The sequence below is a fragment of the Piliocolobus tephrosceles genome, chromosome 13 (genome assembly GCF_002776525.5).
Source record: "Piliocolobus tephrosceles isolate RC106 chromosome 13, ASM277652v3, whole genome shotgun sequence".
Lineage (NCBI taxonomy): Eukaryota > Metazoa > Chordata > Mammalia > Primates > Cercopithecidae > Piliocolobus > Piliocolobus tephrosceles.
The window spans coordinates 57,144,832-57,159,241 of NC_045446.1; positions in this window are offsets into that span (position 1 = coordinate 57,144,832).

Sequence of the window (14,410 nt, forward strand, 5' to 3'; positions counted from 1 at the left end):
GATGTGCCAAATGGACAAACCAATATTTCTGGTAAGCTGTTTTGGGTACCAAGTGATACACACAGAGTATAATCCAGGGTTCAACTGGAGAAGCAGGTGATACAGATTTAATTACATCTTCCTCTAAAATATACTGGAGTCCTAACCTCCAGTACCGCAGAATGTGACCTTATTTAGAGACAGGGTTGTTACAGAGTTAATCAGTTAAAATGAGGTTATTAGCCTGGGCCCTAATCCAACATGACTAATGTCCTTATTAAAAGGAGAAAATTGGAAGCAGAGAGACAAACACACATAGGGAGAATATTGTGTAGTGATGAAGGCAGAGGTTGGGGCAATACATCATCTACAGGCCAAGGGGCACCAGTGAGTGCCCAGTAAACCACCAGAAGCTAGAGGAGAGGCTTGGAGCAGACTCCTCATCAGAGCCCTCAGACAGAGTCAACCCTGCCGACACCTTGTTCTTGGACTTCTAAACTCCAGAATTATGAGACAATAAATTTCTGTTGTTCTAAGCCACCTAGTTTGTGATACTTTGTCATGGCAGCCCTAACAAACTGATACACCAGAATTGGTTTACGCAATTCTGGGGGCTGACTAAGCAGGTAAATCTACAGGCCAGGTGGTCAGAAAGAGAAAATCATAGAAACACTGGAATTCCACAGCATGGGCTGAAGCTGTTTTTCACAGGCAGAATTTCTTCTCTCTCTTTTGGGGAAGCCTCAGCCCTGCTTTTAGGGCCTCCAAACTAATCAAGTCAGGTTCACCCAGATTATTCAAGATGATCTTCTTTACCTAGAGTCAAATGATTAGGAACTTTAATTACTTCTGCAAAATTTCTTTGCAGCAACAATTAGATTAGTGTCTGATTTAATAACTGTGGGTTGTCACCTCGCCAAGCTGACATATCAAAAAAGCCATCACATGGAGCTTCATGGGATGTGGTCATTGTCCCTTTTGCTCAAAGCAACACTGGAATATTTCCAGTCACCAGAATACAAGTTCCCTGTGAATAATACAAGTTCCAAGTGAATAATTCAGTGGCAATGACTACTTTCTGTGCCAAATTGTGGTCTCATTCACAAGATCCCACCTCTGAAAAATAGCAAGTATACCACTATGTTCTAGTGCCAATGAGCATTGAGAAGTTCTGAGCTTTCTGTGTTCCTTGTTTGTCCATGACATCCATTGGCATATATGAGTGACATCTTGTTCCATGTGGAAAACACAGTTGTGAGGAGATCAGGCAGAAGATGAGGTAGGGAAACTTTTATAGTTTGTCATTTTGATACTTTATCAGGAGAAAAGTCAAGCCCTTTATTTTTTATTTTTATTTTTATAAATTTTCTGACCCATAGGACACAGAATAATAGAGAGAGTGGAGAATGAAAATTCCTTTTCCCGAGAAGGGATAAAAGCAGTTGGACTCTTTTTGTTCTGGCTTCTTTGACAATGACCTTATAATGCATGGAAGCCCTGGGCGGAAAAATTTTTGTGAAGTGTGGCTGCATTGATTCCTTCTCTTGGCCACCAGGGGGTACATTCAGCAAAGTCATTGCAAAGCACAGTATTTCCAAAGACCAAAAAAGAGAACTATCATAGCAGTAGCACATTTGAGGAGGGTATGAGAGGTTGAAGATGAATTTAGTGTGTGCCTGTCAATTTACCTGTGGAATATCCAGCTGCAGATGTCCAGGAATTAAGAATCAAGCCTGGGATGGGGTGGTCTGGGAAGTAGCAGAGAAAGGTGAGAGTTGCAACCCAAAAGAACCTATTTTTAGGTTCTTTAGAAAAAAGAGAAAAGGGAAGACAGAAGAACCAAAGAAAGAGGCTGAAAGGAGCCTGGCATAAGGGGAGGAGGAGAACCAGGACAGACATGGCAGCTGTGGGGAGAGAGATTAGGTTTTGCTGTGGACTGAATGTTTGTACCCCTACCAAATTCATGTGTTGAAGCTTGATCTCCAATGCGATGATATTTGGAGTGGGTCCTTAGGGAGATAATTAGGTTCTGAGGGTGGAGCCCTCATGGATGGGATTAGTACTTTTATAAGAAGAGATGCACGAGAGCGTGCTTCCTCTCTTTCTGCTCTCCCCTATGTGAGGATAAAAGAAGAAGACAGACATCTGCAAACCAGGAAGGGGGTCCTCGCCAGACACTGGATCTGCCAATACCTTGATCTTGGACTTGGCAGTCTCCAGAACTTTGCGAAATAAATTTCTTATTTAAACCAAACAAGTCAATGGTATATTTGTTATAGCAGCCCAAGCAAAGACAGGGGAGAGAGGCATCAATAATGAAAAATGCTGGACAGAATCTAGTAATATAACAGTGGGAAAAGAGGCCTTTGGATTTGGCCATTGGGATGTTTTAGGTAACCTCAGTGAGTCAGAATTCCACAGTCTGATTGCTAAAGATGGAGAGTGAATAGGAGTTGAGAAAGAGGCTCCCTGGAAGTAGATTTCACTTTCATAAAGAAAGATCCCCAAGTGTTGTTCTGAGCCTCTGGCCTCTGTTGCCTGAAGCTCTCAGGTTTCAGGAGTCATAGGGTCATAGAGGCAGTTCCGATACACTAGCATAATCCCAGTAACAATTTATTTCTCACCCTTAGCCTTCAATTTTCTCAAAATTATGTCTTAGGCTTTATTATTATTATTATTCCCACAGCCATCACTTCTTACAAATAATGTTTTGGGTAACATCATATTTTTCGACAATTTGCACAGAAATATCACATACCTTTTAAGCCACATGGTGGAATCACCTTTCTTTTCATCTGTATGAATAAAATGCCCTAAAATATATCCCCTGAAACTATATTCTTTTTTTTGGGGGGGGGGTGCAGAGAGGGGATCTTTATGACCTTAACAGAGATTCCTTGCCTTTAAGGTAGAAAGAAGTCTAACAAGCTACAGCAGCTTAAAATCCCCACCTTTGCATCAGAAGCATGCCAGGAGTATGCCGTGTTTCTCTCCAGAAATTCTAAGGAGCGTAGCAGATGCGGGCAACAATTCCCGCTGGGTGAGCGCTCCAGCCGCCATCTTTCTGCTCTCCACAGGACACTTGGGGGCTGGGAGTGTCACTTTGTGGTTTGATGAAACAGCCTCTGGGTGGAGCTGCTGTGACAACTTATTTAAAATCTTCAGGATGCTTAGGGACACACTATAGACAATTTTAAGAACCTTCTCAGAATTGAATGGTCTGTTCCAAAAAAAGCTTTCTGTGAATTTTCGAAAATGTTCTACTCTCTGATATGAAGTAAGGGAAAGGGTCCTTCTTTCATAGGTCAGGATTTTGATTTCCTTTCTTCCTGCAGATACTTTATAGATTGGGATCAGGCTCAGTTTAGACAAATTCATTTGTGAGAATGAGGGTGCTTCTTTTTCTCTGTTGTTTTTAATAATTTTAAAAATGTATTAAACAACAAATGTCTGTCATTTTTAATAATTTAAAATATGTAGTACTTGCTTGTTCATCATGAAAGAATGGCAACTAACATACATTAAGTGATAATTACTCTTATGGGTACTCTACACTCATTTTTAAATCAAAACTTATGTAAGATTAATAATAGCATTAATATATAATTCATTATATGCTAGGCTTCATTCTAAATGTTTCATATGAATTAACTAATAAAATCATCGTATGACCCTAAGAAGTAAGAATCATTGTCATCATCATACCCATTTTAAAGATGAAGAAACCAAGACCTGGAAATGTTCAGTAATAGTCCCCAGCCAGATCATTTGTAAACTGGTGGAGCAGGACTTCATACCTCAGCAACTTTCTACTAGAGTTTGGCACAATGCTATGCTACCTCTCAGGTGGGCATATTTGGGTAGAAATAGAATTGCCTTAATAACACCCAAGTTCCACTTATTCCTGTGCCCACCTGTCATGAAGGGTCTCAGCTCTTGCAAAATGCCCTTCCAATGTCCTGTAGCCCTCATAGGGGTATCTCACGTTGCTGGGTACAAGTATGCTCTCATGGGGTGGTGTGGTTCTTCTCCCTCCCACTCTGTGTCTACCAGGAACAGCATGTCCCTGCTCAGCCTCCAGCCCTCCTGGGGGACCCTGCCACCTGACTTCTCTGTGGGCCCCCACTCTCCTACCAGCTCCTCCACCAAGTCACTGGAAACCCAGCAGTGTCAAGACTCTCATGTTTCTTGTAAAGTGAGAAATAATGTTTCTCCTCCATGAGAATTTCTTGAGTCCCAGTGTATAAAGCAGACTTTAATGAAACTATTTTTTCAGTTTTGACTTAAGGATCTCAGTCTTGCTTTCATTGAGATAAGTCTGGCAAGCTCAAGAGAGGGAGACAAATGCAAGAGGGAGACAAACACAAGAGACAGCCACCACGATGTTCTCAGAATTTCCCCCTTAAGATGCTAAGATTTCATTGTCTCCCCAGACTCTCTGTGCCTGGATCACTGTTCCCTCAACCTAAGTTCCTCCTCAGGAAGCTCCTCAGCACTAAACAAATAGACTTTTGCTGATCCATCCCACCAGTTCATACATCACTGGATATGTCTGAAATCTGATTAGACTAAAACTGAGACTGCCCATCACACAAGAGAATCAAATATGTCTTATAAATAGACCATACACCTCATTTGTTGGGGCTAATTTGTAGTTACACTTAAGAAGCTAGGGACAAGATGAAAAAGAAATGTGCTCTAATATACCTTACTGAAGCTGGATTTAAGAACCATTTTTATACACACACACACACACACACACACGTGTATATATATTTGAGGGCAGGCAGCTGGCTTCCCAGGCAGAGTGTCCCAAGGTGCTCTTCAGGGTCCAGGTCCTCAGCAATGTTGGCCCAGAAACTCAACCATGTCAAGATGCTCATAGGGACGAGGCTCACAAGAAATGAGTTCCTGACTCAACAGAGGCTATGCAAACACGAAGTCCGGTATGTGAATGTGTGAGAAGGGCTATTCCTTTCCAGCAAATAGAATGTATGTGGCATGAGATCCATACCTCCACTTCTCCTAACTTCTGCTGACAAAATGTTTTGATGGTCAAGAAAGGTCAGGCATTATCCTCAAGGGCACCTCATCCAGGCATCCAGGTATAGAACAGGTCTGCTGACAAAGGATTCTGCAGTGAGAAAAACAGACAACAGTTTAGTGGGGATGGGGAAGCAGATAATAAGCAAAGAAGTAATATATATATTATATATATTTTAAATATTTTATATATATAAATATACATATATAAAAATGCCAGATGGCAATAAATGATACTGAGAAAAATAAATCAGGAATAGGGGATAGTGAATGCAGGTGGGCAGGGTATTGCAATTGTAAAAAAAAAAAATGGTCAGAGAAGAGCTGATAAAGAGACATCTGAGAAAAGGCCTGAAGGAGTTGAAGGCAAAGGCTATCCAGATAATAGGGGTTAGAGAATTCCAGGCACAAGGAATGAAAGGCAAGTGCGAAAGACCTGAGGTAAGAGCATGCCTGATATATATGAAAGCCAGCCAGGAGGTCAGTTATGTCTGCAGAGTTATGAGCATAGGGATATCAGAGAAGGTAGGTGGGAGGGCAACTTGTGTAGGATGTTATAGGCTAAGGTAAAATCATTGGCTTTTACTCTAAGTGGAATGGGATGACATCAAATGGAGTAATGAGACCTAAAATCATTTTAACAAGATCACTCTTTCTATTGTATTGAAATTAGACTGCAGGAGAGGGAAAGGGAGGAAGCAGAGAGATCAGTTAGGAGACTATTGCAATAATCAAGGTAAGATACTGAGATCTGAATGCTAACAGTGGAAGTGGTAAGTCAGATTCTGGACATATTTTCAAGAAAAAACCAACAGGATCCCCTGATATATTGGATATGAGGTGTGAAAGAGAGACATCAAAGGTGACCCTGGGGCTTTTGGCCTGATCAACTGGAAGTATGACCTAGACCAAGGTATCAGAATTCAGGGTCAGGGCGGGCGGGGGGCGATAGAGACCAGGAGTTAGTATTTGATCATGCCAAGTTTGATTTGCCTATTCATTGAAAAGGATATATCAAGTGGGCAGTTAGATATATGAATGTGGAATTCAGAGGACTGACCCATCCTGGATACAAAAACTTCAAAACTATGAGCATATTGTTGATATTTAAACCCAGGATGCAGGACAAGATCACCAAAGTTGCTGTCTGTGATTTGAGCCCTGGGACACTCCAACATTTCCAGGGGTTGGAAATGAGGAGAATTGACTGAGAATTGACCATTACATTAAATTTAGCAATGTGAGGATATTGGTGATTGCAACATGGGTGGTTTCAAAGGAGTGAGAGTAAAAGCTTTTTTGGAGTAGACTTTAGAGAGAATGTGATGGGAAAAAATAGAGATCACAAGTGTAGACAATTCTTTCAAGGAATCTTGTCATAACTAGGAACGTGGAAGTGTGTTAGCACCTGGATGGGGATAAGGAAGTAAAGAGAAGATATTTTGTCATTTAAAACATGGCAGAAATTACAGCATATATGTCTATTAATAAGAATTATCAAATGGAGAGAAGGAACTGATCATAAGGGGCAAAGAGAAAAGAACTGCTAGGGCAATGTTCTTGAGCACTGAGAGGAAAAAAGTGCTAGGACACAAAAGGAGCATGTAGTCAGATGGGAACAGTAACTGGAGGAAATGCAGAGGAAAAAATGTATATTTTCTACATCTCTATACTTTCTCAATTTTCTTCCACTGGCTCTTAATCAAACTGCAGGCTGTGCAAAGCTGACACCTCAATACCAATGACCCAGTCATAGCCCTTCCTCCAAAAGCATCACTTAACATCTCCGGGCCTCAGCTTTACCAGCTAAAAATGGGGAGCTTCTTCCAATTTGAAATCAGAAATTTAAATTTGCATGGCATTAAAACAAAAATGTTATTTATGCATTTGCTGGCCCACAGGTTGCTGTGGTGTAGGGGAAGAACACTAGGCTGGACTTAGAAACATGGGCTTACGTCCCAGCTTCGCTACTGTCCAGCGATGTGATCTTGGAGAAGGCAGAGAATCTTTCTGAGATTTTTTTTCCTCCAAACTAAATTGTTTGTAAAAAGATTATAACAATTTCAGAAAGATGTTTCATTGTTATGCTTTATAAACTATACAGCTCTATGAAAACGAAGGCTTTAGAATAACACCCAGAATGGAGACTTTAGCCCAATTTGTTCTATTTTCACTTGTTTCACTTTTTAAAACAGAAATTGTCATCACAAACAAAACTCTTCTCTGAAAAGCTCCTGCTTTTGTCCCCATAAAAGAAAAGGAAGCAGAGGCTGGGGCAAATTTGTGAAAAACCAAAGTCCTGGTCATGTTTAAGTAGGAGTCTGGAATGCGTCCCTTCATTTCTCTTTTTTTTTTTTTTTTGGACATTTTCCCCTTCTCCCCGTCATGGAAGCCAGCTTTTCTCCTATTACAAATCTGAAACTCCCAGCCCCAGGCTTGCTCATGCAGGTGGAATTCTCCACTGGAAACTGCCTCACTTACTCCTGGTTGTCTCCACAGCCCAAGCTGTGAACTCACAAGCAATTCCTTCTAGAGGCTCTAACCCAGCCCCTGCCACAATAGATGCTGTTTATAAAGAGTTGAAACAACTGCTGTAAATATTGGTGAAGTAATTGACTAGCATCATTAGCACAGCTCTATACACATAGCTGGGTGTGGAAGGTTCTACAGGAATAGGACCCTGAAAGTGGTTCTGTTGACTCTTTACAACCACACCATTTCTAGCAAATTCTGACCACTCCAGATGTCTCAAGACTCTTGCTTTTATGCAGTCTTACCCTATCATGCCCACGTTAGCCCCACACTGCCAGGAGTGCACAAGGTTTTCCATGGGCACATTTATGTTTTCTAAGTAATGGTTGAAGATATTCCAGAAAGCAAAATATTGCCATTGTTTTATGCCTGTCTATAGTGCTCCTTAGAGAATTCTGAACAGGTAGCATTAACATGCTTGGCATGTTAAAATCCTTGAAAAGGGAAGCTAATGAAACTCTGATTTAAGAAATATTCTGCATTGGTCAGCATTGAGTGTCTGAGTGGGCTGGGTGCTCCATCAGTGGTCCCTCATGAAGCTCAGCCCAGTCAACTGTACTAGTCCGCTGAGCCTCTTTGTTCAGGATGACATTTTAGCAAAATACACAAAGGATGGGCCAGCGCCAGGGTGAAGAGGAAGAGATGGAGTGGGTGGGCTGCTTACAAGCTCTGGCAGAGACAATGAGCTGAAGATGTGACTGGGTAGCAGGGGGCACATTGGAAAAGAGGCCCACAATCAAAGCAAACAGAACATCAGAACAGGGGGCTCCTCCCTTGGGGGACTTCTTATCCAAGCCTTAGGAGATTTTTTTATACAGTAAATTCAAGTATAAATAAATAAGCCCTATGAGACAAAAAAGAATCATTCATTTATTGTATTAGTTTCCTATTGCTACTGCAACAAATTACTACAAATTTAGTGGCTTAAAGCAACACAAATCTGTTCTATTACAGTTCTGGAAGCAAGAAGTATGAAATAGTTTCACAGGGCTAAAGGCAATGTATCAACAAGGCTGATTCTTTCCAGAGTCTCTGAGGGGAAAATCCATTTCTTTGCCTTTCAGCCTCTAGTGGTTGCCTGTATCCCCTGGCATGTGGCCCCTTCCCTCATCTTCAAAGTTCATTACGCCAATCAATCGCTGCTTCTGTTATGGCACTGCCTTCTCCTCTGACTCTCTTCTCCTGTGTCTCTCTTATAAAGACCCTTGTGATCACATCAGGTTCACCTGTATAATTCAGGAGAGCCTCTCTGTCTCAAGATCTTTAAATTAATCACAGTTTGAGAGTCAGAAAAAAAAGTGTCCTGTTCTTTCTCTCAATGATCAACACTTCTGTGACCCTAGATTTGTGGAAATTTTCCCCCACACACCACGTGAGCCATTCTCCAGTAGACACTGGCTGAGAGTCCTCTAATTCAATTCATTTCTGACATCGTCTACTTGGGAGTAGCCTAAGAGACCACACATTGAGGGTTCAGTCCCTAAGACTGCCAACCACCTCAGATGCCAGTCTCAAGGCTGGGCTTCCAGAATTTCTGACTGATTGGCTATGAAGTGGGGTTCCCATGACTCCCTACTCAAATTAGATTAATTTGCTAGAGTTGCTCATAGAACTCAGGGAATCATGCTAGTTATGTTGATCATTTTATAATAAAGGATATTCCAAAGAATACAGTTGAACAGCCAGATGGAAGAGATGCACAGGGCAAGGCATATAGGAAGGGTCATGGAGCTCCCATGCCTTCTCCTGGCACACTGTGCTCTAGGGACTTCCACATGTTCAGCTATCCAGAAGCTCCCTGATCTCAGCCCTTTGAGATATTTATGGAAGCTTTGTTATGTAGGCATAATTGGTTAAATTATTGACCACGGGTGAGCGATTCATCTTTCAGTCCCTTTCCCCTCCCTGGAGGTTGGAGGGTGGGAGGCTGAAGGTTCCATCCAACCTTCTATATTAGTCCATTTTCATATTGCTATAAAGAACATCTCTGAGACTGGATAGTTTATAAAGGAAAGAGGTTTAATTGACTCACAGTTTTGCATGGCTGGGGAGGCCTCAGGAAACTTACAATCATGTCAGAGGGTGAAGGGGAAGCAAGCATCTTCTTCACAAGGCAGCAAGAGAGAGAATGAGGGAAGAACTTCCAAACACCTATGAAACCATCAGATCTGGTGAGAACTCACTCACTATTATGAGAACAGCATGGGGAAACCGCCCCTTAATCCCATCACCTACCTCCCTCTTTCCCTCCACACATGGGGATTATAATTCAAGATGATGAGATTTGGATGGGGATACAGAGCCAAACCATATCACCCTCTAAACATGGGGTTGGTTTCCTTGGCAACCAGCACCCATCAGGAGGCTATTCAGGAGCCCCTAACAATCAGTCAACTCATTATCATACAAAAAGATCCTTATCACTTGGGAGATTCCAAGGATTTTGGTTGTCATATGCCAGGAAACTGGGAGGAAGATCAAATATATATTTTACAATATCATGCACAGCTACAAAGTCCCTTTTGTCATAAAGGGTAGCATTCATAGGTTGTGAGCATATCTGGGGTGCCATTATTCAGTCTGCCCCAATTTAGGTTTAACAGCTAGGACCTAAGAAATGGTCATTTATATAGAGAGTAAAATGGAAGTAAATTGTTTTCAAGATTAAACACCTGAGGAAAAGTTCATAGCTGCCTGGAAACTGTTTTGTGAGCAAACATTCATTTAAAGAAATTTTTGCCTTTTATTTTAGATTCAGAGGGTGCATGCACAGGTTTGCTACATGCATATTACTGCACAATGCTGAGGTTTGGGATACAAATGATCGTGTGACCTAGATAATGAGAATATTAGCCAAGAGGTAATTTTTCAGCCCATGCCTCCCTCCCTTCCTCCCCGTTCTAGTAGTCCCAGTGGCTACTGCTCCCATCTTTATGTCCATGTGTACTCAATGCTTAGCTCCCACTTAGAAGTGAGAACATGTGGTATTAAGTTTTCTGTTTCTGTGGTACTTCACTTAGGATAATGGCCTCCAGCTGCACCCACATTGCTGCAAAGAACATGATTTTGTTTTTTTTTTATGGCTATGTAGTATTCCATGGTGTATCTGTACCACATTTTCCTTTTCCAATCCACCATTGATGGGCACCTAAGTTGATTCCATGTCTTTGCTATTCTGAATAGTGCTTTGATGAACATGTAAGTGCATGTGTCTTTTTGGTAGAATGATTTATTTGCCTTTGGGGATATATCCAGTAATGGGATTGCTGAGTCAAATTGTAGTTCTGTTTTCAGTTCTTTGAAAAATCTCCAAACTGCTTTCCACAGTGGCTGAGCTAATTTACATTCCCACCAACAGTGTATAAGTGTTCTTTTTTCTCCACAGCCTCACCAACATCTGTTATTTTTTGACTTTTTAGTAATAGCCATTCTGATTGGTGCAAGATGGTATCTCATTGTAGTTTTTATTTGCCTACCTCTGATGATTAGTGATGGGGAGCACTCTTCCATATGGCAATCACTCATTGACCAATGACTTGGGCAGGACATCGGTTCCCCCAGAGGATACTCAGTAATGAAGGAGGCCTCGCTCCTGCACAGGAAGAGCTGAATCTTTTGGGGTGGAGTCTCACAGATGTTCAAACAGTGACAACAGAGATTCACCTTGTTTTGTTTTTCTTTTCCTTAGCAAATGCATGCTGACAGCCTACCCTTGCCAGGCCCTATTATCAACCTGGGGATTTAGAGACATGAGACTTGTGCTCATGGTTTATTTCAGGGAATTAGTAGAAAATGAGCCAAAATCCAGGCAGCACATGAGCATGTGAGGGACACATTTACAGTGTTTAGGAGTTAGGAGAAGAGAGGGGAATCACTGCCCTTTCCAGATTACTGGGAGCCCATATAAACACCTTTTATCCTGCTCCAAGAATGAATAAAGAGAATGTGCTTGCTATCTGCCTCTCTAATAACAAGAGGGAACAGGCAGAGAAAATGAGAAGGAAGAATGAAGGGTAGAAACAAACTACTAAGAAAACCACAGGAAAAGGTGAGGTGCCTCTGGATTTCAAAGCCAAAAGTAAAGGTTTTTGACAGAGTCAAAGGGAGAAAACAATGTTTGTTCATTCATTCATACATGCAATAACTATTGAGCATCTATCAATTGCCAGACACTGTTCTAGGGATATAGCAGTAGCTAAAATAGACAAAGTAACTCCCATCCTCATGAAGCTTACTGATATGGTTTGGCTGTGTCCTCATCCAAATCTCACCTTGTAGTTCCCATAATCTCCATGTATTGTGGGAGGGACCTAGTGGGAGATGGTTGAATCATGAATCATGGGGGCAATTACCCTTAGGCTGTTCTCGTGATAGTGAGGAGTTATTACAAGATCTGATGGTTTTATAAGGGGCTTTTCCCCTTTTGCTCAGCACTTCTCCTTCCTGCTGCCATGTGAAGAAGGATGTGTTTGCTTCCCCTTTCGCCATGATTGTAAGTTTCCTGAGGCCGCCCCAGCCAGGCTAAACTGTGAGTCAATGGAAAACTTTTTCCTTTGTAAATTAGCCAGTGTCGGGTATGTCCTTATGGCAGCATGAGAATGGACTAACACACTTACATTCTATGTAACAAATAAGTAAAATATGTTGTATAGGTAAAAAAGTATATGATCTGGTGCTATGTCTTACGGAGACAAATTAAGCAAGGAAGGGAACAGAGTGCAATGGAAAGGATTGTTCCTCTCCTAGGTGAAGAAGTATTTATGGACCATCTATCATGTGTGCTAAATGCTATAGGGCAGAGATGAATTCATTCATTTCTTCATTAAATATTCATTGAATGTTGTCTTTGTGACAGTCAGTGTGCTAAACCCTTGGAAAACAAGGTGTCTGCCATAAAAGAACTTCCAGACTATTGTGAAAGTCAGTCATTTAATAATGCACTGTTCAAATGTACAATTACAAACTAAAGTAAAAGCTATGAATAGGACTGGGTGTGGTGGCTCACACCTAAAATCTCAGGACTTTGGGAGGCCAAGGAGGAAAGATCCCTTGAGGCTAGGAGTTCCAGGCTGTACTGTGCAATGACCATGCTTGTGAATAGCCATTGCTCTCCACCCTGGGCAACAAAGCGAGACCGTTATCTCCACAAAAAATACAAAAATTACCCAGGTATATGGCAACAGTCCTTGCTACTCAGAGGCTGAGGCTGGAGGCTAGCTTGAGCTGGGGACTTCAAAGTTGTAGTGATCTATGATCATGCCATTGTACTCCAGCCTGGGCAACAGAGTGAGACTTTGTCTCCGAAAAAAGAAAAAGGCTATGAATAGAATAGTTAAAGTAAAAGAAAAATTAAATTTAACAGAGTTTCCTTGAGCAAAAAACAAGTTATGAATCAGGCAACCCTAAGAACCAGAATAAGTTCAGCGCAACTCTGGGGCTGCCACATGGTTGCATAATACTTATGGACAGAAACAGGAAAGCGATGTACAGAAAACATAAGTGAAGTACAGAAACAGCGGGATTGGTTACAGCTTATCATTTGCCTTATTTGAACACAGTCTGAACAGTTGGCTGCCTATAATGGGCTGAAACTCCATGATTGGTACAATAGTCGGTTACAGTTCACTATGTACGAAGAAACTTTTAGGGTGAACCTAAAATATGTAAGGAGGCAGCTTTAAATTAAACTTAATTTGACAGACTATAATATGTACATGTACTTAAGTTGGGGGATCACAGAAGCATCTCCAAGGGAGTGATATCTGACCCGAGATCCAAAGAATGTATAAGAATGAAAGACATAAACACTTGTTATAAACTACTGTAACTAAAACAGTGTGGTATTGTGACATGGTTAGGCAACTAAATAATGTAAGAGAAATGGGAGGCCAGAGCTCCACTCACACACTTATGAAAACTGACATAGCACAGGGGTAGCAGATCAGTTGCAGGTCAGTGGCCAGGTGTGAGCAAGTCAATAAATGTTACTGAAAAAAACACATTAGCCACATGGAAAAATGAAATTGTATCCCTGCCTCACATCCTACACAGAAATCAATTCCAAGTGGTTGAAAAACTTAAATGTGAAAGGAAAATCTTTAAATGTTATTGGGGAAAATACACAATATCTTTAAGGGCTTGGGTAGAAATAGACAATTCACAAAAATCACTAACTATAAAGGCAAAAAAATTGAAGATTGGTACATTTGGTTACACTGCAATTCAAATTTCTATTTGTCAGACTACATCACAAAAAAAGTGGGACAGAAAATAAAGAAAGAAAAAAGAAAAAGTTACAAATTACGAGAAAACATTTATAACTCATGTAACTGGCAAAGAAGGGATATCTAAAATATATATAAAAGACTCCTAAAAATCAGTAAGAAAAAGACAACACAACAGAAAAATGAGCAAAAATCATGAGCAGGCATTTCTTTTTTCTGAAAAGGAAGCTCCATGGGAAATAAATATATTAAAGATGTTCAACCTTATTAGCAGTTATTAGGTAATGCAAATTGGGTTCCTGAGACATCATTTTACATTTATCGCATTGTCAAAAATTAAAATATCTGACAATAATATCCAAGCACCTACGGGTAAATCAAAAGTAAAGGCATTTGATTAAGTCAAAGAGAGAAAATTAAGTTTGTTTATTCATTCACACAGCAAGAATTTTTGAGCCTGTGGTGGTGTGTGTTTTGGGGATAAGGGTTGGTGAAGTGTTACCGGTTACTGTTTTCACCCCGATTCTTATGTTGAAGCACTAACCCCCAGTACCTAAGGATGTGACCTTATTTGAAGATAGAGCCTTTAGATAAGTAATCAAGTTAAAACAAGGTCATTAGGATGGACCCTA